Source organism: Bacillus rossius, chromosome 11 (assembly GCF_032445375.1).
Source record: "Bacillus rossius redtenbacheri isolate Brsri chromosome 11, Brsri_v3, whole genome shotgun sequence".
Lineage (NCBI taxonomy): Eukaryota > Metazoa > Arthropoda > Insecta > Phasmatodea > Bacillidae > Bacillus > Bacillus rossius.
The window spans coordinates 58,288,382-58,312,413 of record NC_086338.1 but is presented as its reverse complement, the minus strand read 5'-3'; the positions used below and the strand labels follow the sequence as shown (position 1 = coordinate 58,312,413).

General features: G+C 38.7%; 1 protein-coding gene across 4 annotated transcripts in view; it reads right to left on the bottom strand.

Annotated features, from left to right (window-relative positions):
• Positions 1–24,032, bottom strand: part of LOC134537102 (cyclic AMP response element-binding protein A-like) — a 148,586-nt gene that overhangs the window by 107,606 nt on the left and 16,948 nt on the right. The window contains exon 1 of one of the 4 annotated variants that reach the window (XM_063377385.1): positions 18,609–18,641. The exons of 1 other annotated variant lie outside the window; for it this stretch is intronic. The gene's annotated coding sequence lies outside the window, so the exon portion shown is untranslated. 2 more of the 4 variants (XM_063377387.1, XM_063377386.1) reach the window with 2 other exon arrangements.

Below are 24,032 nucleotides of genomic sequence, written 5' to 3'. Positions count from 1 at the left end.
GGCTCAGGCCAGAACGTGACAATTTTTTCGTGCGTGCAGCCGGCATTCATCGATTTATAAAGACGTTATCAAGTCAAAAAAAACTGCGTCCACTGACGTACAGGAGAAGTGCTCCGCTGAGGGATGAAGGAGGAGGTAGGACTCTAGTTCCGCTCAGTCATCCTCGGCGGGCGCTGTGGCGGGCGTGGGAGAGAGGCTGAGGGTGGGGATGGGGGGGGAGGGGGAGGGGGAGAGAGTTGCGAGCGGCGAGCTACGGCGGGGCGTCGAACCCTGGCCTCGCGGAAGCAGCCGATGCGCGCCGAGGGAAAGGCGAGTGAAGTAGGGCGAGCGGACCAGCTGCGCGACAAGGCAGGGGGGTTGGTGGGGGTAAGAGGGGGGACCGACCCCCCTTCCCCCTTCCAAACACACCCTATCAGCGCGCCGGGCGGCCCACTTGCCACCACGGAGCTGGAAAACCGGGAACTCTACACTGTTCTTATGTACCCACGTACAGTCATCAATTACTAGAGACCGGAAAAATTTCGCGGTATTCGATGGCCTTCAGGATGGATTGCACATTCCCCTGTACACTTGGGCAAATAACGCCAAGTTCATTGGCTGCCGACTTTTGAGTCGTCTCAGCTGGTTTGTCTGGGAGAGGATCCTTCTTTGGTTGAAGGTTTATAATTGGCTGAGATTCGTCCAGATGAACAGTAAGCCAATAGGGAAAAAAAATCATCTAAGAGGTATATGTATTTGAATTCTAGCCTATCACCGAATGAATCCGCGAATTTTTCCTGTTCCTATCAATGACACCACTGTCCGAGTGTGCGAATCTGGTGGCCAATATGGCGACGAGATGGCCGATGCCATGGTAATAAATAATTACTGCATTCTAGTGGGTAAAAAAATTAAAGTAGCATGGTGGTAGCGCACTCTAGCAGACGAAAACAATATGTTGAATCCAATATGGCGGTCTCCAGCAGACAAAAACAATATAGCTAGCACTACAGCTACATTAGTGGTGGTAGGTCTGTCAGTGGCTTTCATAGAGGAAGGTGCGGTCGCCATTTTTTTTGCTCGTATCGAGTCAGAACACAGGACTCCATGATATAAGTATATTTTAATTAAAATTTAACTAAATAATTTTTTATAAAGCTTTTAATTTTTCCCAATTTTTCTGATGATAATGACGGATTTCCAAGATGGCAGGCGTTAACGAAAATTGTACGGGTGACATCATATTTCAAGATGGTGAAAAGTTCTATAAAACAAAAATGGTGGAAAAGAAAATGGCGTATTTTACATCATAATTAAAATGAGATATCCAAGATGGCGGCCGGGTAAAATTTCAAACGTCGTCATCCAAGATGGCCGCCGTCACATCACAATCCAAGATGGTGAACTTCGGCACCAACACCTCACTCCTCCTGTCCCCGGACATACCAATATATACTACTTGAGTAAAATGTCAAGGCCGAATTTTAATGACATATTTTCGTGAAAACATTGTTGTGAGATGTTTCTGACGCGAAAAGAAAGGAGAATATGTTGCGGACGATGTACTCATTTTTTTTAAGCCCCGGGCTCCACGTGGCACGTGCGGCTCAGGTTGAACCCCGCCATGCTGCAGGGATAGGCGGGTCGCGCCTGCGCCTGACGCCATCCGACTGGCTGGCATCTAGTAAGGGAGTATTTGGGCAGAGGGAAACACAACGAGGTTTGAGCTTATTTTGAAGTGAGTAATAATTTGGTTCAGTCATGTTTATTTAGAAAATTTTCTTTTTTCTTACTCTCTCTCTCTCTGTCGTTTTACCCCTTACAATATACTTACGAGTAGGGGCCGGAAAAAATTCGCGGTTTCGATGGCCTTCAGGATAGACTGCACATTCCCCCGTACACTTGAGCAAATAACGCAAGTTCATTGGCTGCCGACTTGTGAGTCGTCTCAGCTGGTTTGTATGTAATTCGATCCTTCTTTGGTTGAGGGTTTATAATTGGTTGAGATTCGTCCAGATGGACAGTAAGCCAATAGCAGAATCATAATAAAGGCATATGCATTTAAATTCTAGACTATTGCCGAGTGAATATGTGAATTTTTCCGGTCTCTACTTACGAGTCGAGGTTTGAACTGTCGAAGAAATTTCACTTCTATCACGTGTACTGAGTTACACGCGCTCTTTTTTTTTTTTTTTGTGGAATTCCGTCCGAGGTCGATTACTCTTAATAAAGTCCGGGCTGACCGTCAGCAGTTCCGCCCATGGCGCCTGGGTGTCGCAACTAGCGCGAGACGCCACACGGATGGCGTGCACTATCTGCAGCACAGACCGCGACGTGACATCGCTCCAAGGAATGCATGTTTCTACGCGCGTCAAGTATCGGCCGGACGAGCCCAACGTGAGGCGAGTTCGGTTCCGTTAATTATTAACTGACGTCATCGGGGATCCTATCTGGTCTCGAGGTCACCGCTCCCTCCATGGGAGGGTTTGACGAGTTCGTTTGGGGGGTGGCGTGACCTTGAAGGCTGACCTGTTGGAGACCATATAGGTAGAGACCGGAAAATTTCGCGAATTCAATCGGCGATAGGCTATAATTCAAATACATACAACTTTTAGATGGTTTTGCTATTGGGTTACTGTTCTTCTGGACGAATCTCAACCAATTTAAAAAACCTCAACCAAAAAAGGATCGAATCACAAACAAACCAGCTGAGACGAATTACAAGTCGGCAGCCAATGAACTTGCGTTATTTTTCCCGAGTGTACAGGGGAATGTGCAGTATATCCTGAAGGCCACCGAAACCGCGAATTTTTCTGGTCCCTACATATAGGTTTACCTTGCGCAAGGTGAGGAGGTACACTAGGTCGGATTGCATAGCTTTAACCAAGCACATCCTCGCCCTTGTTACCGATGAGCGCAGACTTTTCGCCCTGTCTTATTGACAGTTGAGTACCAGCTTAATGTATCCACTGGAAGTGCATCGTATAGTGGACGCGGCGATATTAACTCTCACAAGCGACGCCGATGCGTCTCTGAATGCGTTCACTAGCTCGAGACTTCTAGGGATGCGACACTCCCTACGTCCATTGGCTTCGGAATCGTTTTTTTAAATTTTGTTTGCAAATATATATATATATTACTTTAGATTTTTGGCTATAAGCTTTGTTTAAATCATTTGAAACATAACCGATAATTCAAATAGAAAAAAAAAACTTAATAAGGCAAACTTCAACTTACATGGACATTTAATGCTCATTATAAGTTTTTTTTTTTTTTTTTTTAATATTTTGAGATTCATAACAAAATTTATATTTTTATCGTTGACCTTAACAACATACACGCTTCATTTTTTTTCTCTCACGTTTGGTTGCATATTCGTAGATATCACGACTCAAAAGTGGCTGCGTGCACATTAGTACGACCAACTGTCGACAGGTGGTGCTGGCAGTAGAAGTATTCGTGGCTTAGAAATGCGTCCTCTGCATTGTGGCTGCATTGTGTGTGCTGCAACGCACACTTGTGTATTCGGGCGCAACTGGAGGGCGCAGTGACTTCAACTACTGACGTGGCCTGGGTCGCCGTGCCCACTCCGTGACTTTTGACCTCCGAGCTGGAGACGAGCCCTGCGGACACGACAACACCAGTGTCCGGGCAAACAAGGGAGACGGAGATACAGCGACAAGACTGTTGTTCCCGAGGAGGACTGCCATTAGCGGCGGCAGTTAGGCCGGGCTCTGCCGGTAAACACACGGGCTTGTTTACCGCCGCGCGAAGACCGCCAGTACCTCCGCCAATGACAACTCGTAACAACGCGCCAACCCGTGTCATCTACAGGAATGATTCTTTTTCGGGCAAAAAAAATAGTTGCTAAAATTTACAAAAAAAAATAAATAAGTTGTAATAAAAATGTAATATTATGCGGTGTTTGTAGCCTGTTGACAACAGCAATTTTTTGCTTAATTTGTGTTTTTGTCTTTTGTGTTTTTTGTAGTTTTCTTCTACAGAAATACACGTGCTTTAGCAATGGCGTATGTCCAAAAGCTTACATCAAGTCATGCACTCCCATTGCACAAATCTTTCAAAGATAAAAAATGTACTTATGTCACGGAGTCCTCTGTTCGAACTCCACGAGAGCAAAAAAAAAATGGCGATGGTACCTTGAAACAACCTTGAAGCAAACTTGAAAATTATTTTTTTATGTAACATCTTAGCTCTCGGTACAGTACTTAGGGCATTTGATTGGGGTTGTTTCGTGAAGGGAACGGAAATGTGTAACCACGGTGCTGCCATCTGTAGAGGATGGTATGAATCAAAGTTCACAAAGCCAAAGAGAATCTTCATAGTATTAACAGTTTGGTGAATTTTAACAAGATGTGCAGTATTACAATAAAATTAATTGTTCAAAATCAGGTCCAAAGCCGGGATTTAGTATTTTTCAAGCCTTTTTTGCTTTTATCGGAGCCGCTTCATTATATGGTTTATAATTTAGGTCTGCTAATCAAATGATTCAACTGTGCGAGAAGCCTACTGTTACTACTGTAGGGACTTATATATGTGTGTGTTAGTGTCAATAGTAATGTCTTTTGGGTACACGCGTTAACATTTTATTTTATTTTTCCCTTCCCCGCCCCCCATCCAAAAATTCTTGTATGCGCCATAAAGAGCTTCGATTTCTAAAACTTTGCATGTAACGTAGTTTTCAATTGGATACAAAAAATACCCAAACTGGAGAGTTGTGGGCGGGGCTTTAGCAATCCAACTTTTTTGTTAGGAAATATCTGAACTTTCGGTTGTGGGACGTGACTTCCAACAACATCTAGAACACGCGCGCTTTCTCTACTTTTATCTGAAGTATATTTCTATTTACAAGCAGTGTCCGGACAAAACATTCTCCCCTCCCCTCCAAAACATTTTTCCTTCCCCCTGCCCAAAAACTTATTTTCTTCCCAAAGTATATTTCCTCCGCGAGACGTCTACGACAGTCCGAGATTGGGCGGTCGAAAAGTATTCCTGTACGGTTCCCATCATAGGCTCGTTAGCGAGCGACACTATATGCCTATCTTATCGACATACTACAGATAATTTCCCCGAAATGATAAAGTTATTGAAAAAAAAGTCATCCCAGTAAGTTCGTTGCTTTCCAAGTTCGTGTCGTTAGTTTACTATTAAGTGTAAAACTTGTACCACGTGAAAACAAGACAAAAACGTTTGCTGTGTAAATATTATATCCTTAAAATCAGAAAGTAATGGATTTAATTTCATGAGAGAAATCTTGAATAATAACAATAAAAAATAAATAAATAAAGGTGTTTCATTAAAGTGTTTCCCTGCTGAAGCACTGATGTTGGAATCGTAAACTGCTATTTATAAAGCCTCGATTTTTTGGCGGGTTCTTTGGGAAGCAAAGTAGACTTGAAGCTCATGTGCATCAGCTTCACGCATTCTGTAAATGATTCTGGCAACGGGGAAGATTGATTCAAAATAATCTCACGGAGAGACGCCATTGCTGGTTTACGCTGGTTTGAGAAAAACCTGAAAACTGGACAACCAGGATGAACACACAGACACACAGAGATGAAGCCAATACCAGCTGACGTCTTCTGGCAATGCGTACCGACATATGTTTTACCACAAAAATGTTTCACTTCAAGATATCGTTATGGCTATGATAAAATATTTTGAGACTTAAGGTATGCTAAAACATTGTATCATCTGTGTTTCGTGATTGGTTGAGAGTCTCTCATAAAATATTCACATGTGTGTTTTATGTTATTAATAAAATATATATGTATGACTTTTTAACGAAAATATCAAACAATTGACTTAAGAAAAAAAACTATTAAAATTAATTAAATGGAAAAAAATATAAAATGTTCAGTTTTATTTTCTCAACCAAAATAATTACTTAAATGTCTCTGTGTAAACGTTGACTTGTAAAAGTCTACTGTTACCTGAGATTTTAATGTGATAATTTTCTTTTCAAACTCAATTAAAACTGTTTTAATGGTTATACCAGACCCTCTCTTTCACAAAATCCTGGGTACCGCCCTGTCTCTACCAATAACGAGATATGCAAACGTTGATCCTGAGCAAAAGACAATAAAATACGCGAAATAATCTTGGCTCTCTAACAACAGACAGGGGCTGGACGAATCAGCGGTTTTCATCGATCAGGAAGATGGACTCTCCGCAGTCTTCTGCTGTAGATTCGAAAAAAAGTCACGTGTACATTGGTTGCTAAATTTACGAATGTCACGAGTAGTTTTGCTAGCAGAGACAGGAAAAAAAATTCGCGGATTTATTTCACGATATGTGTTGCATTTGCTATTGGCTCACAATACGTCTGTATAAACTATGAGCAAATTGAGAAACCCCATCCACTTAAGAAATATTCAATCAATAGATTACAACTTCGTGCGTTTCACAAGTTAGCAGTCAATTAACAGGGGACTTTATCAGAGAACGCAGTAAAAAAATGGTAATTGGAAATTATTTTATTAAAGTATACTTCTTTAGGCAAGTTATGAAAAAAATGACAAGAGTGAATTTTTACGTAGCCCGCGCTCTATGCAACGAAAATTTCACAGGATGAAAAAAAGTCTACATACAAAAAAAAGCTACAATCAAATAATATTATATATGAGGTCTTAAATCTTATACTTTAAATATTTATATTGAATAATGGTCCAAATATTTAAAAAAAAAAAATTCTCATTGCAGTATTAGTGATAGAAATTGTGTTACTAAACTTTTTCAAGTAATAAGCTAGGTTATGTTCCCAAATTATAACAATGTCAGGTTGCTTGTAAGCTTCCATTGTCACTGGCAGGGAGTGTCTGTGGAGGGTTTAGTAGTCTCCTGGCTGTTTTGTGACGTTATTTTCCCGTATGTATAATTTATTTGCATTACAAATTATTACATTATTTTTGAATAAATAATAAAAACCTATAAATTAGAATAAACATTCGGCATATTTATTGATTTTCATTAATTATTAAAATGCATATAAATTATTTTAATAAATTAAATTATTTATTTTATACACGTGTTTATATTAATATTAAACACTGAGTTAATGTTTTTTTTAGTTTGATTGAATTTATAATCTACCACAGTGTTTGTAATACCACTCCAATTCTTTTATTATCTCATTTATATTAATTATTTGCATGTAAAATTTAAGTAAGTTTTTTATTACGCCAATTTGGTATAACGTCTAACGCGTGTACGAAAGTGCATGCAGCCAATTTTTTTTTGTAAAAGTAAAAATCGTTGTAAAGTTACAATTTTTATTTCTTTAGGTAAACCCGTTTCTTTTGCTCAGTTGCTTTTTTTCTTTAGGTAAACCCGTTTCTTTTGCTCAGTTGCTTTTTACATGCTTTATATTAGCTTCACCTGTATGTTTGTCTGTCCGTCTGTAACTCTGTCTGTCCGTCTGTAACTCTTTCGACTAAGAGTGAGTGACTCATGACTGTAAAATTTCCCACCCATTTTATTACGTTCGTTAGCCGAGCGGTCTAAGGCGCGCGACTTCTGTGACGTCAGCTTTCGGATTCAGCGATCGTGGATTCTACTCCCGGCCACGCCGAAAAAAAAAATGTTTTTTATTTTTCCCCGGTAAATTCTAATATTATATCCATACATCTAACTGCAAATGATTCGTAGAGACTTTACCATTTCTTTGTGACGTTGCAACTCCAAATAGTTATCTCAGATGGTAATAGGTAGTGTCGGTAACTCATTTCCCTATGATAATTATACATAAATATAGTTTAAAAAACTAAAAAAACATGCTTTTAAAGAATATCAAACTAAAAAGTTAAAAATAAATATAGTTTAAAAAACTAAAAAACATGCTTTTAAAAAATATCAAACTAAAAAGTTAAAAATAAATATAGTTTAAAAAACTAAAGAAACATGATTTTAAAGATTATCAAACTAAAAAGTAAAAAATAATTTTAAAATTAAATTTATGACAATAGTATATAAGCAATACTAGTATAAATGAGAAAAAAGCATGAGGCGCTTAATATTCAAAAAATATGGCACAAAGCACCTCAAGCTTTTTTCTCATTTATACTAGTATTGCTTATATACTATTGTCATAAATTTAATTTTAAAATTATTTTTTTACTTTTTAGTTTGATAATCTTTAAAAGCATGTTTCTTTAGTTTTTTAAACTATATTTATTTGTATTAATACAGAACTTATGTAACATGTCCCAAAATTACGAGTGACGTGTATCAATGGCAGGTGATTCGTCGCTAGCAAGACTTCCTCCCGCCTGCAGACAAGCGAAAGAGCAGGGTAGACTGTAAATTTTCAATCGTGTATGCAATCTCTTAACTGAAGTGAGGATCCACATTATATTTTAAAACTAAAATTAATAATTATCAAAGTAAAATACCTTAACAGTTTTTTCTGACGAAACAACGCCTAATACATCGCTGAACGCCGGCTGCACGCACGAAAAAGTGTCCCGGTACGCACATTGTCCCGTTACGCTGTGTCCCGTTACGCTCATTGTACGCTTGCGCCGCAACCATAGATTTGATTTTTTCGAGCCACATTAAACTTGAAACACTCCCATTCGTTTCCTACTTTTCCTATCATCGTCCTATCCTTAACAGAATAACACAGATTGGAAGAAGTTAAATAGCAAACATGTATAAAAGTTATAGTTAAAATAATCTCTTCGTTAAAGTAATAAACGTATTTGAATTAATGAGTGCAAATAAAAGTAAATTTATCAATTAAATTGTAGATTTAATTTCACTCCTTTGTATCCATACAAATTAGTGATAATTCAATAAAAATGATTCAATTTTATTCATAAAAGTATGCAATCATTTCATCAATGTTTTGTTATGACGTTGTCACGTTAAACTATCGTCCGTAAACCGACTTTACAGACAACCAAAGGGGTCGGGACTCGAACCACGGACGTCCCGCTCCGATGCCGAGGGAAACCCCCCCCCCCCCCCCCCCGGCGTCTGCCCGTAGCGGAACCAGGACGCAGTTACTTCTGTTCCGATCGGTACTTTCCAGCTCTTTTTCCCCCCTTAAACTCTTCCGCGGAAAGAAAGAAAAAAATAATTAAGCTTCTCGCCTCCTTTCCACGGGCGGATCAACCGCTTGATGGCGCGTGTCCGACTCCAGGGGTGGAGGGAGGGGGGTGACCCGCCCACAACACCGCTCAGTTCGACAGAGAACCTTGCAGTCGCCACGCCAAGACGACACGACACGACACGACAGGACCGACAAGTCCACCGCGACGTCAACACGACGAAAAGCGAAACGTAAAACTTTACAGAACCAACCTTTATCTACTATCGGTAAATCCTTTATGTTGAAAAACGTTTGGGCACACTACTTTCACATTTGTAGTATGTGGATTCAACTGTTTATTACGTTTAGGTTTTATCTGTAACTTGTTTTCCTTGTATCTGCAATGAACGTATAATCTCACTTCATGCAATAGACGAATAAATGTTGTATTGTTATGCACTAGAGCTGTCAACATGAAATTAAATATTCCTGTAGGACCTATACTTTTTTTTTTTGCGCATTGTATACTGGATTTTATGGACGTATTTGTCTTGGAATGATTTGTCGACTGCAGTGTTTACGAACTATTAGTGTGTTTCATTTAGTCAATAACATAGACAAACGCTTAACGGATAAATTATATGTAGGGGTCTCCTACTGTTACCCTGATGATGGGGGCTGTAGTGTCGACAGAAACGTTTGTTTTTCACTTTTGACGCGGCTGGAACGCACAAGGCAGGAAAGCTCGCAAATGTCCGCGATTTTTATCGATAAGCGTGCTTATATACTTAATTTTCCCATTAGTATAATGTTCTTCGGGGCGTGTATAAGTGCCCACGAGTACACTGTTAAAAAAACATTCAATTACAATTTACAACTTAACCAGGAATCTTCGAAAATTTACGGAGACTGTGTTTATTTATTTCAAACATGAGTCCAAAAATAATAATCTTGGTATAGTCGTAAAATCGATTTGCTAATACTTATACACATGAGCCAAGTTTAAGGAAATTCAAATGTGAAATTCTATACATTTTAGTATCTATCCAAATAACAACTCGAAATTTGAAGGTTCCTACTAATTACATTCAACCAGCGAGAAACTAAAATGGTAGTCACAAGGAAAGCAGCAAATGATTGTAAAAATTGTCCATAAAAGGATGTACCATTTTCAATGGTATATTATAAGAGTTAAACTTAGACTATTTACAACAAATCCTACATAAAATTGAAGATGAACTAACCTAATTTTTCTTACAAATGTTCAATATGTGTACCTTTAGTTATACGGCACACATCCAACCGAAAGTCTAATTCTTCCCTCACTTTGGTTGACACGTCTAGAGTAATGGAAGCTATAGTCTCTTCAATTCTGTGTCTCAACTCAGGAAAATCATTAGGTAGCGGCGGAACGTAGACACGATCTTTTATAAAGCCCCAAAAGAAAAAAAAATCGCATAGCGATATGTCAGGTGAACGTGGAGGCCAGCGAAAAAGAGCTCTGTCGTCTCGACCATGACGACCAATCCAACGGTCAGGGACTTCTACGTCCAACCACTCACTCTCGTACAAAGAGATTCCAATGGGGAGGGGCTCCATCCTGTTGCCAAATAAAGTTTACAGGTTCACCTTCTGCTAATATTGGGGAAGAGCCATTCTTTCACGCTGCAAGCGAGAAAACAACAAAGAAGTACTCGCGCTATATACGCTTATCTAAAACTGTATGAATCACCCTTTAATTGTGTCCTTGAACCAACACTTTGCAACGCGTACTGTTGATACTATTAAATTTTGTTACTGGGGCATTGTTTTATGGACGCATTGTACATTTCTGTAAAGTGTATGTATGTTAAATGTCATCTAACACGTACAAATTACTTTCCTCGATGTATACTTCATTTTTTCTCAGGCGAACGCAATCCAAACGGCTGATTGTTTATTTTTTATAGTTATTTTTTATAACTGCAGCACGGGAAACGGCTGAGCCACCAGTCTCCGCCAGAACAGGTACCGAAGTGGAGTCCATGGCAGCAGTTCACTATCGGCAGATAAGATAATTAATTCTGAAGCAGTTCAGAGTCGCAGACGACGCCCCATATATCTGGTGCCCCAATTATTTCAAGCTCGACTTACGTAATTGTAATTATCATATTTACTTTTGAAGTCTGCTGCTGAAATATGCGAAATAGAAATGCGTGATAGCTAGAGACCGGAGACTCAAAACAATTGCACCTTTGCGCTGATACCACTATCGGCTCACAGTTTGTCTGGAGGACTCTGGGCCAGTGAAAGACCGTCAGCCAAAGAAGCGTCGCATCACAGGTCATCCAGTTCGAGACGTCTCACAAGTCAGCATCCAATGAGCAGGTGGCATTCACCCGAGTAAGCATATGATCGTGGAAGCTAGCCTGGGGGTCACTGAAGCCGCGAATTTTTTTCCGGTCTCTGACGATGGAAACTTTTTATAACACGGATTTAGTTCGACACTGGTCAAGTACAGGTGTAAATAACACAGTCGTAGTGGAAAGTGAGGTGGAACAACTGAGAGGCTCTGATACACTTTCCGGCGTATGCCGGTCACGGAAATCGGGGAAGTCACCAAATAAGTCACAGGAGTGAACGTGCGGTCACGGAAGCGCCGGAAAAGTCACGGAAGTTCCCGTGTTGTATGTACTTGCCAGTGAGAATCGATTTCGGGTTTGCTGCCACTGACAGACATGATATCCAACACTGCACACTCGCATGTTGATCGCAACAGCCTCACACGCTGTGTTGCGTCAGAGAGATCCCACGGGCGCCTCTATTCAAAATGGGAGATTTTTTTTAGTCATACGTCTTTAGGCGCGTTATAAAAAAAATATGATAGTGTATTTTTACGATGCGCTCGCATCATGCAACGAAATTTTCACAGGATGATAAAAGGGCTACATACAAATAAAAATTATATATGTGCTTTTCAATAATATGTATACTTTAGTGATTGATACTGAATACTCGTCAATATAATTGAAAACATTTATTTATTGTAAAGTTTGTGATATAAATTGTAATTATAAACTTTTTCAAGTGTATTTCAAGTGTATTTATATCATTGAAGCTAAGTTTTCGTATGTATAATTTGTTTTAATTATACATTATTACATTATTTAATAAAGACTTAATATTCAGCATATTAAATGATTTTTATTAAAAATTAAAATTTATTTTTATTATTTTACTAAAATATGTAATTGATTTTATACATGTATTTATATTAATTTTGAATAATAAGTGTTTATTTAAAAAAATTAATTTGATTGAATTTATACTTTACCGACCGTAGTTATATTATCACTCCAGTCCTTTTCTATAATATAAAAATGAATCGCAAAATGTGTTGGTAAGCGCATAACTCAACAACGCCTGGACCAATTTGGCCAATTTTTTTTTTTTAATGTTCGTTGAAGTTCAAAGATGGTTTTTACGGCGAGAAAAATTCGAATAATTGCCGGAAAACCCCTAAAACCAGCCCTTTTCTTTTTCCCATACAAACGTTTTCTAACTAAAACGAGCACTCATTGTTGTTTAAACAATGTAGGTATGTTCCTAACGTCAAACAGTCAATTTGCACTTTATTACCTCTGTACAAAGTTCAATCATATCTATCAAAACAGTGTGCGTTGGAGCACAGATACACAAAAAAAAAAAAACCGAAATCGAATAGTTCAATTTGGTCGGCTTCGCGATATTATTTCATTTGTTTTACTTTAAAATGCATCAGTTTTCAAGTCATTACATCAGTCAAACAAAACCAGCGTTACCAAAAGTATTTCATAAGTTTAAGTTTTTATTATTTCATTTCCCTATTTTAAATACGGCTTGAAGGATTTGACTCCAAGTCATATCAAATTAAAAAAAAAGTTGAAACAACAACACACTGTCAATGTCAGTGTTTTTTTTTCTTGGATTTTAGGTTACCTACCCTAATGAGTTTGCTTTTGTCAACTTATACACGAAACAAATTCTTACCTATATAGTGCTTTGTGCAGTGTTTATTTACCTATGATTGCTAATTATTGCATGTGACAAAATAATAATATCTATAATATAGATATGCCTCCTATTAGACGAATCAATTTAGGTAGAAGAACCCGAAATGCTACAAACCAAGCTAATTACCGATCTAATCATGCACTACAATGAAAATAAAAATTATTATGTTTCACATTATTAACAATAAAGAGATTACTTATTTTTTATTTATCTTTTTATTTATATGTTTTATTTAATTATATTTCTTATTCACAACACCCTATCACCAGGGTGACGGTTCTGTTCAGGAGAATTTTTTGCCCCGACTATAAAATATGTAGGAACAAAAAAATGTCACATTACAAATCATTTTGACAGGACTTTATTGCAATTTAATTAGGCAGTACGAAGTCTGCCGGGTCAGCTAGTATTATAATATTTATATCAATTATTTGCATGTAAAATTATAGTTAGTTTTTTATATAACTTCTAACGCACGTACATAAGTACAAGTACCATTTTATTTTTGTCTTGACTAGGAAAGATTTTATAGACCGCAGGAAAAGAGGACTTAGCAATGAGAGGAAAGGTCTGTGTAGCGGATTGTGACAGAAATGGTCATATTCAAGGCATGCACTGAAGCAAACGTACAGTTCGATTACGTGATTGAATGTTTCGAAGGCATGTTGACTCAGTTAATGTCTTCATTGATCGTGCTGAAACACGTTCAGGCGATTTCCATTACAGGAGAGAAACTTTCGAGGAGTGGAGTCAATTAAACTATAACTCTTATCGTGCGTTTCGGCGATATGGTATTTTACACAGTGATAGGAAATAATCTCAACAGTTTCCCAACTAACCAACAGATAAGTGCACAAGTATTTGTACACACGTAAATATAGTCAGGTTAAAATGAAGTGAATATAATTCTGTATTTACCGAGCTTGTAACTTACTACTGTACATTTGAAGGTGGAGGAAAGATGAAGATTCATAGATTTTTTTTTATCCAACTCAGCTGTGAGCTGATGTGTCTCACTTAGAGACCGGAAAAATTCGCATATTCATTCGGCAATAGGCTAGAATTCAAATACATATACCTTTATAATGATTTTGCTATTGGCTTACGGTTCATATGGACGAATCTCAACCAGTTATAAACCTTCAACCAAAGAAGGATCGAATCACGGACAAACCAATTGAGACGACTTACAAGTCGGCAGCCAATGAACTTGCATTATTTGCTCAAGTGTACAGGGGAATGTGCAGTCTATCCTGAAGGCCATCGAAACCGTGAATTTTTCCGGCCCCTACTCTCACTTCATCCAAGGGCCTGAATTGATTCGTCAGTGTTATGTTTGATGCCCGAAAAATAGTTTAATAAAATAGTTTTTTAGGGAGGGGTTGGGGGTGGAATCATAGTTTACGGAGGGATGTCTTAATTTCCAAATACAAATAAAAATAATGACTTAATTACAATGATTTTTTTTGCATCTGCTGTCTTGTGAGACATGGCAACTAGTAGCCTATGATTCATTACATTTGGTTCAGTATTTCTCATTGGCCCAGATTCCTTCAGATGAGGTGTGAACCAATAGCAGAAGCAGCACTGAAGTATAAGTATTTGAATTTTAGCCTATCGAGAAAAGAATCCGCTGATTTTTTTTTCCGGTCTGTTTTTATCAGAAATGTTGACTTCAAAATAAAGAGTCAGTACGATACCGCAGATTGCTGTTAAATGTATATATTTTAAAATATAAGATGGCGGTTGTAATCTCCCTCCTCTCACTGACAGTAAGATAACATAGTATTTTTCTTCCATAGCGACTCTGCGACCTTGACGCAGTTAACAAGTTACGTAACGTAATCGTTGGTCGCTGAAGATATCCTTCTGGCCGCCAAGAAGCCACTCGAACGTATTTCAAGATGGCGCCCACACATTTCAGTTTCAAACTCAAAATTGTCAATAATTAGTGCTATATTTGTAAAGACCGGAAAAATTCGCGAGTTCATTGACCTCCAGGATAGACTCCACTACACTATACACACTCGGGAAAATGCTAACTGTTCATTGGCTGTTGACTTGTGAGTCGTCTCGTCTGGGTGGCCTGTGATTCGACACTTCTTTGAGTGAGGGTCTCTAATTGGCCCTCAGTCGTCCAGTTTAACAGTGAACTAATGGCAGAAGCAGCACTAATGTATAATTATTTGAATTGTAGCATATCACGAAATGAATCCGCGAATTTTTCCGGTCCCTATATATTTGTGCCCACTATTGGCGTATACAAATAATTTGTGCTACAATAAAAAAAATTATAGCAGATCATAGCGCCTTGTCTAGCCTAGTGCCAGGTCTGTAAATCGTCACGAATGTCAGCTACGACGGTACGTGTTCTTCCAGAGTCCAAAGACCAAAGAGCGGTCTGCTAGTCTGTCCAATGGGTGGTCTACTAATCCTAGGTAACTAACCTGCGGTCCGCGAGCCATCTGCACGCCTAGTCAATACGCGGCTGCTATATAATGTAAATAAAATCTGATAATACACTCCTTCACAATTGTGATGTTTCTTATATATATTTACGGGGAATCACAAACCAAACTGGCATAAAATAAGAGCAAATGGGAAGCGGCTGTTTGTTATCAATGCTTCGTGACTAAGCATACGCTGTAAAAATATTTTGTAAGTGGAACTGAAATAATCATGTAACTGGGTTCAGAATCACGCCCGGGCATTTATGCTTTGTATTCTTTTGGTGCCAAAACTAGTCAAAGTTAATTTGTAAGCCATTTCAGTATTAACTGCGCAAAATAATAAGCACAAAAAACCAAATAAAGTCAAATAGTAATTTTTTTATTATCTTTTCATGGTTTTAAAACGTATGCTTGTATAAAATACTAATGAAAAGATAATATTATGCGCCATCAAGAAATATTCTGTATTGTTTCAAAAAATAACTTTTTCATATATGCAAAAAATAACCATAGCAATGTGTTGTAAAAATTTACAATATTGTTCTAGCAGTATTACAAACGATTCCTAGGCAAATTGTTTCCAAAAGAATCTTTTGCATAAGTTTATAACGTTGTTTCCGTGTGATACACATTGACCTGGGCATGGGGGAAAATAAAGCCGGTGAAACAAAGAAAAGAAGTTGTGCCTTATTTTGAAAAAAACGGTTCATTTTTATTTAAGAAAAAAGTGATGGAAGAGAAAATATTCTGTCGTTGAATGGTAATGGGACTTCAATTGCGCTAGAGCATTCTCCATCTGATCTTTCAAATATCTTTGACATGAGACTTTTTTTTTAAATATTAGTAGAGACCGGAAAAATTCGCGGGTTCAGTGACCTCTAGGATAGACTCCACTACACTCTACACACACGGGCAAATGCACCTGCTCATTGGTTACCGACTCGTGACACATGTCAACTGGGACGCTTGCGATTCGATACTTTTTTGGTTAAAGGTTTTTCATTGGCTCAAAGCCCTTCTCATAAACTGTGAGCAAATCAGATAAGCAATATAAAGTTACAATTGTTTGGATTCTATCATATCGTGAAATGAATCCGCGAATTTTTCCGGTCTCTAAATATTAGTAGTTGAGCCTTTGCGTTTAGCTTGGATAATAGATTAATAAGTGGCGTACTTCTTATAATAGAACCAACTCTTTTAAATTCAAAACATACTTTTTTTTTAGAAAAACAAATGACAGCAAAACACACAGATCAAAACCAGTGGAAAAATTTCTTACCCAATTTTTGAGATAAAACCAAACGTAATATTTACTTGACACGTTGATGTAATTTTTTTAATAGCCTATAATTTGTGTGAGTTCTATAATATATTCTATTTTTAATAACATGGAGAACTTAGTTCAAAACCATTGGAGTAAGTAGAATTTTTTTTTGTTACATATAAATTGTTGTTAAATTAAGTTCTCTTGTATAAATTTTTGAATTGCCTCAATTTAAATTCCACCAACTGAAATTTTCGGATATCACTTGGCAACACTGTAAAACTGAATAGCAGCCACCCTGCCACAGGAAGAGATGAGGGGGAGAAACTCCCCTCCCATGCCTTACTTACTCCTGACCTCAGACAACCGGCGCTTTGTATGTCCGGAGCCCCTTCCGGCTTGTAGCCAGCCACTCCCGTGTACGCTACACCTTCTCCCCCGTTTCCCTGTAGCGCCACACAACGACCAACACATATGAAAGACTGGAAAATCGTTGTTTTCCCGTACCCGCTTACAATCACCGACTATAATGCCACCTGAGAATCATCTAAAAATGAAGTAACGCGATCAAAAGTCAGTGACGATCGAATTTTTGAAAAAAAAAATCATTGTCAACTGTTTATTTTAAGCTCGAACGAAGGCGCTAGATAACTATCAGTCTCACATAGTAGCGAACATACTGACAATAACATACGCCTCAAGACTTGTTTATTTCCAGGATGCTTGGGACAATTTCAGAACGCTGAAAATTGATTAAGTATACTTTTTTTTGACGTGACAACGTCTAATAAATCGATGAACGCCGGCTGTACGCACGAAAAAAGTGTCCCGTTACGCAAATTGTTCCGTTACGCTGTGTCCCGTAACGCTCATTGTTCCGTTACGCTGTGTTCCGTTACGCTGTCGGCGAGTGCAGTAATAATAGGTTATGTTACAATTGACTAAAAAATTATGGTGATTCATATAATTGATGATAGATATTTGATTACAGTTATTTATATGAAAACTTTTTCATAATTATATTTAAACATTATAGCTAAACGCAGGTTTATAAAATTAATTACAAGTCATCTACACGTGAACTGTTTCGTCGACTGTTTATAAAGTGAAGTGAAACATTAATGTGGTTTTCATTGCTTATTGTTAGAGACTTGCAAAATTCGCGGATTCATTTCGTGATATGCTACAATTCAAATAATTATACCTTAGCGCTGCTTCTGCAATTGGTTCACTGTTAATATGGAGTAATGAGAGCCAATAAGAGACCCTCGCTCAAAGAAGTGTCGAATCACAGACACTCAGTCGAGACGACTCACAAGTCAGCAGCCAATGAACAGGTGGCATTTGCCCGAGTGTGTTGAGTGTAGTAGAGTCTATCCTGGAGGTCATTGAATCCGCGAAATTTGCAGGTCTCTACTTTTTGTTATTACAACAACAATTCCGGAAGTAAATGTTAATTATTCTTGCCTTTTTAAAAACTGATTACTAGTATAACTTCAAGTATTTATTCTTTTATTATTATTAAAATAAAAATGATTCAATTTTATTCATAAAAGTATGCAATCATTTCATCAATGTTTTGTTATGACGTTGTCACGTTAAACTATCGTCCGTAAACCGACTTTACAGACAACCAATGTTTTGTTTGTTTTATAATGAGGACCTTACTTCACTGGGGTCAACCAAAATATAAAAAAAAACTTTTTTTTTTAATAAAATAAAAATTCAATCGAACATACAGACACTGTGCATGGCCCTGGTCGTCAGCTCGCTGGGTCGAATGGGCTACGGAACTACACACACACACAGGGTGTGACTGCACTGCGGTACTCACGGGTGCACGGAGCTGCAGCGGCCTGCTGTGGGCAGCAGCTGACTGCAGGGTGACTGCACCGGCCATCATCGCTCCGTTGTCACCCCCCCCCTCCCCCCCCGGGGGTCACTTCCCTTCGCCCGCGAGATAGCGCCGCCTTATCGCCGGACAACACTCCGCCACTCCGCTCCTCGGGACAAGAGGACGTAGCGAACCCCCAGCCCCGCCTGGCTCGTGCTGGTTGTTGCTCTCCGTCACGCCCGACCAGACAAATTCGCGGTTGCGATGGCCTTCAGGATGGACTGCACATTCCCCTGTACACTCGGGCAAATAACGCAAGTTCATTGGCTGCCGACTTGTGAGTCGTCTCGGCTGGTTAGTCCGTGGTTCGATCCTTCTTTGGTTGAGGCTTTATAATTGGTTGAGATTCGTCCAGATGAACAGTGAGCCAATAGCAAAAATCATCTAAAAGTTATATGTATTTGAATTCTAGCCTATCGCCGAATGAATTCACGAATTTTTCAGGTCTCTTTATATATATATAAATATTTATTTATTTATTTATTTATATATGCAATGGTCATGCGATGCTTTGCCTTGTCAGCTTGTCACGACCGCTGTCCAATACTTCATGTTTTGCCCCAATCTTCCTCAACACATGTCTGCTGAATATCTAACAGCAGTCATACTGTTCATCTGCAGCACCTTTCATATCTCTTAATCGAGAAGAAGAAAAAAAAGTTTAATAAAATTATGGTGGGGAAATAAAGACTTATCAGAATTTTTTTTTAAAAGTTCTTCAATTGATTCCTGCAACGAGGAAATTTTTTATTTAATAAAAGTTTTTTGAACACACGCCATTGCAGTTCTCCACAGTTTGTTGCAAGAATGCAATGTGTTGTCCGAAATGTCTGTCCGGTTTTATCGCTGGGTCCATCGGTTTGACATCAGCTGATTGAGGCTTGTTCATTTGTATTTCTTGTTTTGCATTCTCGAATTTTTTCCATAACAAACAATGCAAAACTGCAAAGGCGTATATAAAAAAATAGTTGTATTCAATCAGAATAATTACCTTAGCAATAATAAGAAAACGTGACTGGCGAGGCAGGGGCGTAACGCCTGCATCTGCGTCAGTGTTCGACACACGACCAGTCCGTGTATCTTTCCGCTAGGAGATAGCGTGCTGCTGAGACTCGGCGAAACAACAGCCACGCCTGCCACGCAACTAAACACCGAGCTCGGCTACGTGGGAAGGAGCTCCGCTACGCCAGTTACGTCTTGTGCGATGTTGACTCTCTCCGCGGTGCAGTCGGCCAACACATCCTCATCTGCATCAATGTCTCGTCATTGCCACTTGAAGAGGAGCTCCGACCGTCTCTTCTTCTTAGTTACCCCTCCCCCCTCCTTTCACGTGACCTTTACCCTCCCTTCCACCACTCTCCGCGGAGGAGTGAACCCCCCTCCCTTCTTTACCCGGCGCCAGTGATGCCACTCCCATCCATGTTGGCGAAACTTCCTTATAGCTAGAGACCGGAAAAATTCACGGTTTCGATGGACTTCAGGATAGACTGCACATTTCCCTGTACAATAGGGCAAATAACGCAAGTTCATTGGCTGCCGACTTGTAAGTCGTCTCAGCTGGTTTGTTCGGGATTCGATCCTTCTTTGGTGGAGGGTTTCTAACTGGTTGAGGTTCGTCCAGATGAACAGTAAGCCAATAGCAAAATTGTCTGAGAGGTATATGCATTTGAATTCTAGACTATCGCCGAATAAATCCGCGAATTATTCCGGTCTCTACTTATTGGATAGTCCCGTCTGTCAGGGGAGGCTATAGGTCCGGTGCTTTAGACTTGTTTGTCAAGTATTCCGTTAAAAAAAATATGGAAATTATTGCGAAAATCAAAGATTAAAATATTATCAGCATGTAAATTAAAGTTCTAGTCAATGCCAATTTCAACTAACGATTTCGTATTAGAAAAAACATTTTCAAAATATTTTACTGCCACGTATAATTACGTGATTCCACCGGAATTTGGTCGTAGGCATTTATTAAACTGACCCGAAAATAATTTTTCAGGAATGAATATCAACATTTCTTGAGATAAATTAGCAAAACCATCGTCGAAATTTTTAAGTTCCAGGTTGGCTAAAAATTTTGTCTAAGGTTTTTTTTTTCTTTTCAAATTTGTCCATGGGAGGCCTCCATAAAGCCCGGGGTCCCCCCTAGTCCATAACCGCCACTGTCGTCTGGGCGCGCGGGAGGCAGGAGGTCTCTGCACACGTATCAACCTGTCAGTAAAGACTGCGATCAAAACCATCAAATAATATGTTAAAAAAATCTTATTTAATATGTAGTATTGCCTGCATCCCGCATGCTTATGCCAATAACTAATACATTCGTGTTAAATGCGTGTGTCTGCATTTTGTCAAAATAAATTATATATCTACATTCTCGAAAGAAATTATTTTTACAGCCATGCAGGACAGCAATTTCATTGATTTTTTTTTCTTAGAAGCTAGATTTATTTTAATAGTCTTTTGTTTTGGGGACGATGTTATTCATAACATTTTTCAGTTCATTTTACATTTTCGAAACGAATACAATTATAATTGTCAAGTTATCTACCAAAAAAAACTACGATAGTTTACACTAGCGTAAAACTATACAAATCTGCCACAAAAATAAATTCAAGTATAACAGTGATACTACTTTTATATATGTCCATATATAACCAGTGTTATATGTCAACATAGGTTATACTTTCGAAACGCTAAAGTTAAATATATTTCTAATCATGAAATAGGATTATAATCATAAATATGTAGTCTAAATATCGGAAAAATTCGCAGAGTCGTATCGTTATTGTCGAAGATTAAAATAATAACATCAATCACGGAACGAGTCTAAAGATAATATAATATCTGTAATTTTAGCCTGTCGCGAAATGAAATCGGGAAATCTCCCGGTCTCCAATAATTAGAGACCGGAAAAATTCGCGGTTTCATTTCGCGATAGGCTAGAATCCAAGTGCGTGTAACTTATTGCCGCTTCAGTAATTGGAACACAGTTTGCCTGAAGGACTGTGAGCCAATGAATATTGTTAGTGCGCGTTGCATTTGGTAATCTTATAAAAAAATCCTAAGGTTTTAGTCCTTAAGACTTCTCACGGAGTCTTCAGTTCAAAATTGGTTTCTCTTAACGTGTTACAATACCAACTAACTTGTTGATAAAATTTTCATAATTTTTTTGAGGAAGGGGGCAACTACCCATCATCAACATCCCACAGATACGCCCATTAGTCATTTAACTCGTGAATTTTCTCCATTCTTGATCTGAAATAAAGTACCAAAAAGATGTTTGTCAATTATTACAAATTAATTTTTCTGTAAACTTAGTGTACTTATTTTGTGAAATAATAAACTAAAAACATCTGACTGCTAAACGTTTGTACGACATGGACGTAAGGCGTAACTGACAAAACAGGCGAGCATCCTACTTTTTGTACTGCACACTCATTAAAATTAAAATAGCAAGCAGTCCAATTAGATTTTGAAAAAAAATACTCGCTCAACTTGAGATACACTTTAACTTTATAAACAAAATATATTCTTCGGGTCTAGGCAGACAAGGTCTTCCAGCCAGCGATAAATATTGAAGAAGATGGCGGCCGAATTCGGGGAAACGAAGACAAACAGGAAAACGGCTTCGCGGAACGAGGCTGCTTGCGTGTGCCGTGTTACAAAGAAAAAAAAAGTACAAAACCGGAGTAGCTTGACTTTTTCTCTCTCACTGTGAGAGTGAACCTTAACCATGTTTCACCTGAACTATACTTGATAACTAATAATTCTTCGTGATTGTTGTTATTTACAGACTTGTCAATGACTAGGGACCGGAAAAATTCGTGGTTTCGATGGACTTCAGGATAGATTGCACATTTACCTGTACACTTGGGCAAGTAACGCAAGTTCTCTGGCTGCTGACTTGTAAGTCGTCTCAGTTGGTTTGTCCGTGATTCGATCCTTCTTTGGTTGAAGGTTTATAACTGGTTGAGATTCGTCCAGATGAACAGTAAGCCAATAGCAGAATCATTATAAAAGTATATGTATTTGAATTCTAGCCTATCGCTGGATGAATATGCGAATTTTTCCGGTCTCTATCAATAACTATAAGTATGAAATACTTTTACTGAATGATATTTTTTTGTTCATTTTTAATATATATACACACTTCACCTTTATCTATATTTTTACTTTGTCATAATATTTATAATGTTATTTATTATTAACAGGTGGCGATATAAAGGGAAGTCCTCACAAGAATTAAACATGAAATATCAGGGAGAAAATCTCAAGTGGGAAGCAGAAACGTTTCAGTGCTTCACCTGCTGACACTCGCCGGGTAACAACTTGGCCGAACATTGGGGGGGGGGGGGGGGGGGGCAAAGCGACGTAGCTCAAGGAAACTCAACTAACTGCCTGACAATACAGGGAGTCGTGCAGGTCCTTGTGCGAGCTACCCAGGATGTAGGCATTGCGGTTCGGAAAACGGTCGTGCAAACATGACCGAGATTATAGCCAAGGTTATCTCTCGGAGATAACTAAAACTAATCAAGCCATAAGATGGCCGGAATATGCACAGTGAAAAAAACCCTCGTCGATAGTCATTCGTGTTATGTAATTATATTTTCAGCTCAATTATACAATTATACATAGAGACCGGAAAAATTTTCCGATTCATTCGGCGATATGCTAGAATTCAAACAAATATACCTTTTAGATGATTTTGCTATCGGCTTACTGTTCATCTTGACGAATCTCAACCAGTTATAAACCTTCAACCAAAGAAGGATCGAATCACGGACAAACCAGCTGAGACGACTTACAAGTCGGCAGCCAATGAACTTGCGTTATTTGCCCAAGTGTACAGGGGAATGTGTAGTCTATCCTGAAGGCCATCGAAACCACGAAATTTTCCGGTTTCTAATTATACAATACAATTATTCGCGGGTTCAACTGCCTCTAGTATAGACTCCATAAGTCCTGGGGCGAATTTCACCAGGTTAGGTACTGGCTGCTGATTTGCGAGAAGTTTTGAACTGAGTTCCCTGTAATTCGGTGCTTTTTAATTTGATGCCATTTCCGCAGTAGTTCACTACTGATGCAAGCACGTTCTCTGCGGTCATGTCAAATGAGCCTGTGGCTTCTCACCGCACACACACGACCGCCAATCACGAGGAAGAAGTCTCTGACGCCGACATACCATATTGCTAGGGACTGGAAAAAAAAATCGCGTTTTATATTACCTCTAGGATAGACTCCACGACCCTATGGGAACTCGGACAAACGCCACTTGTTCATTAGCTGCTGACTTGTGAGGAGTATCAACTGGGTAACTCGTGATTGGATACGTCTTTGATTGAGGGTCTCTAAGACCAGCCTACAGAC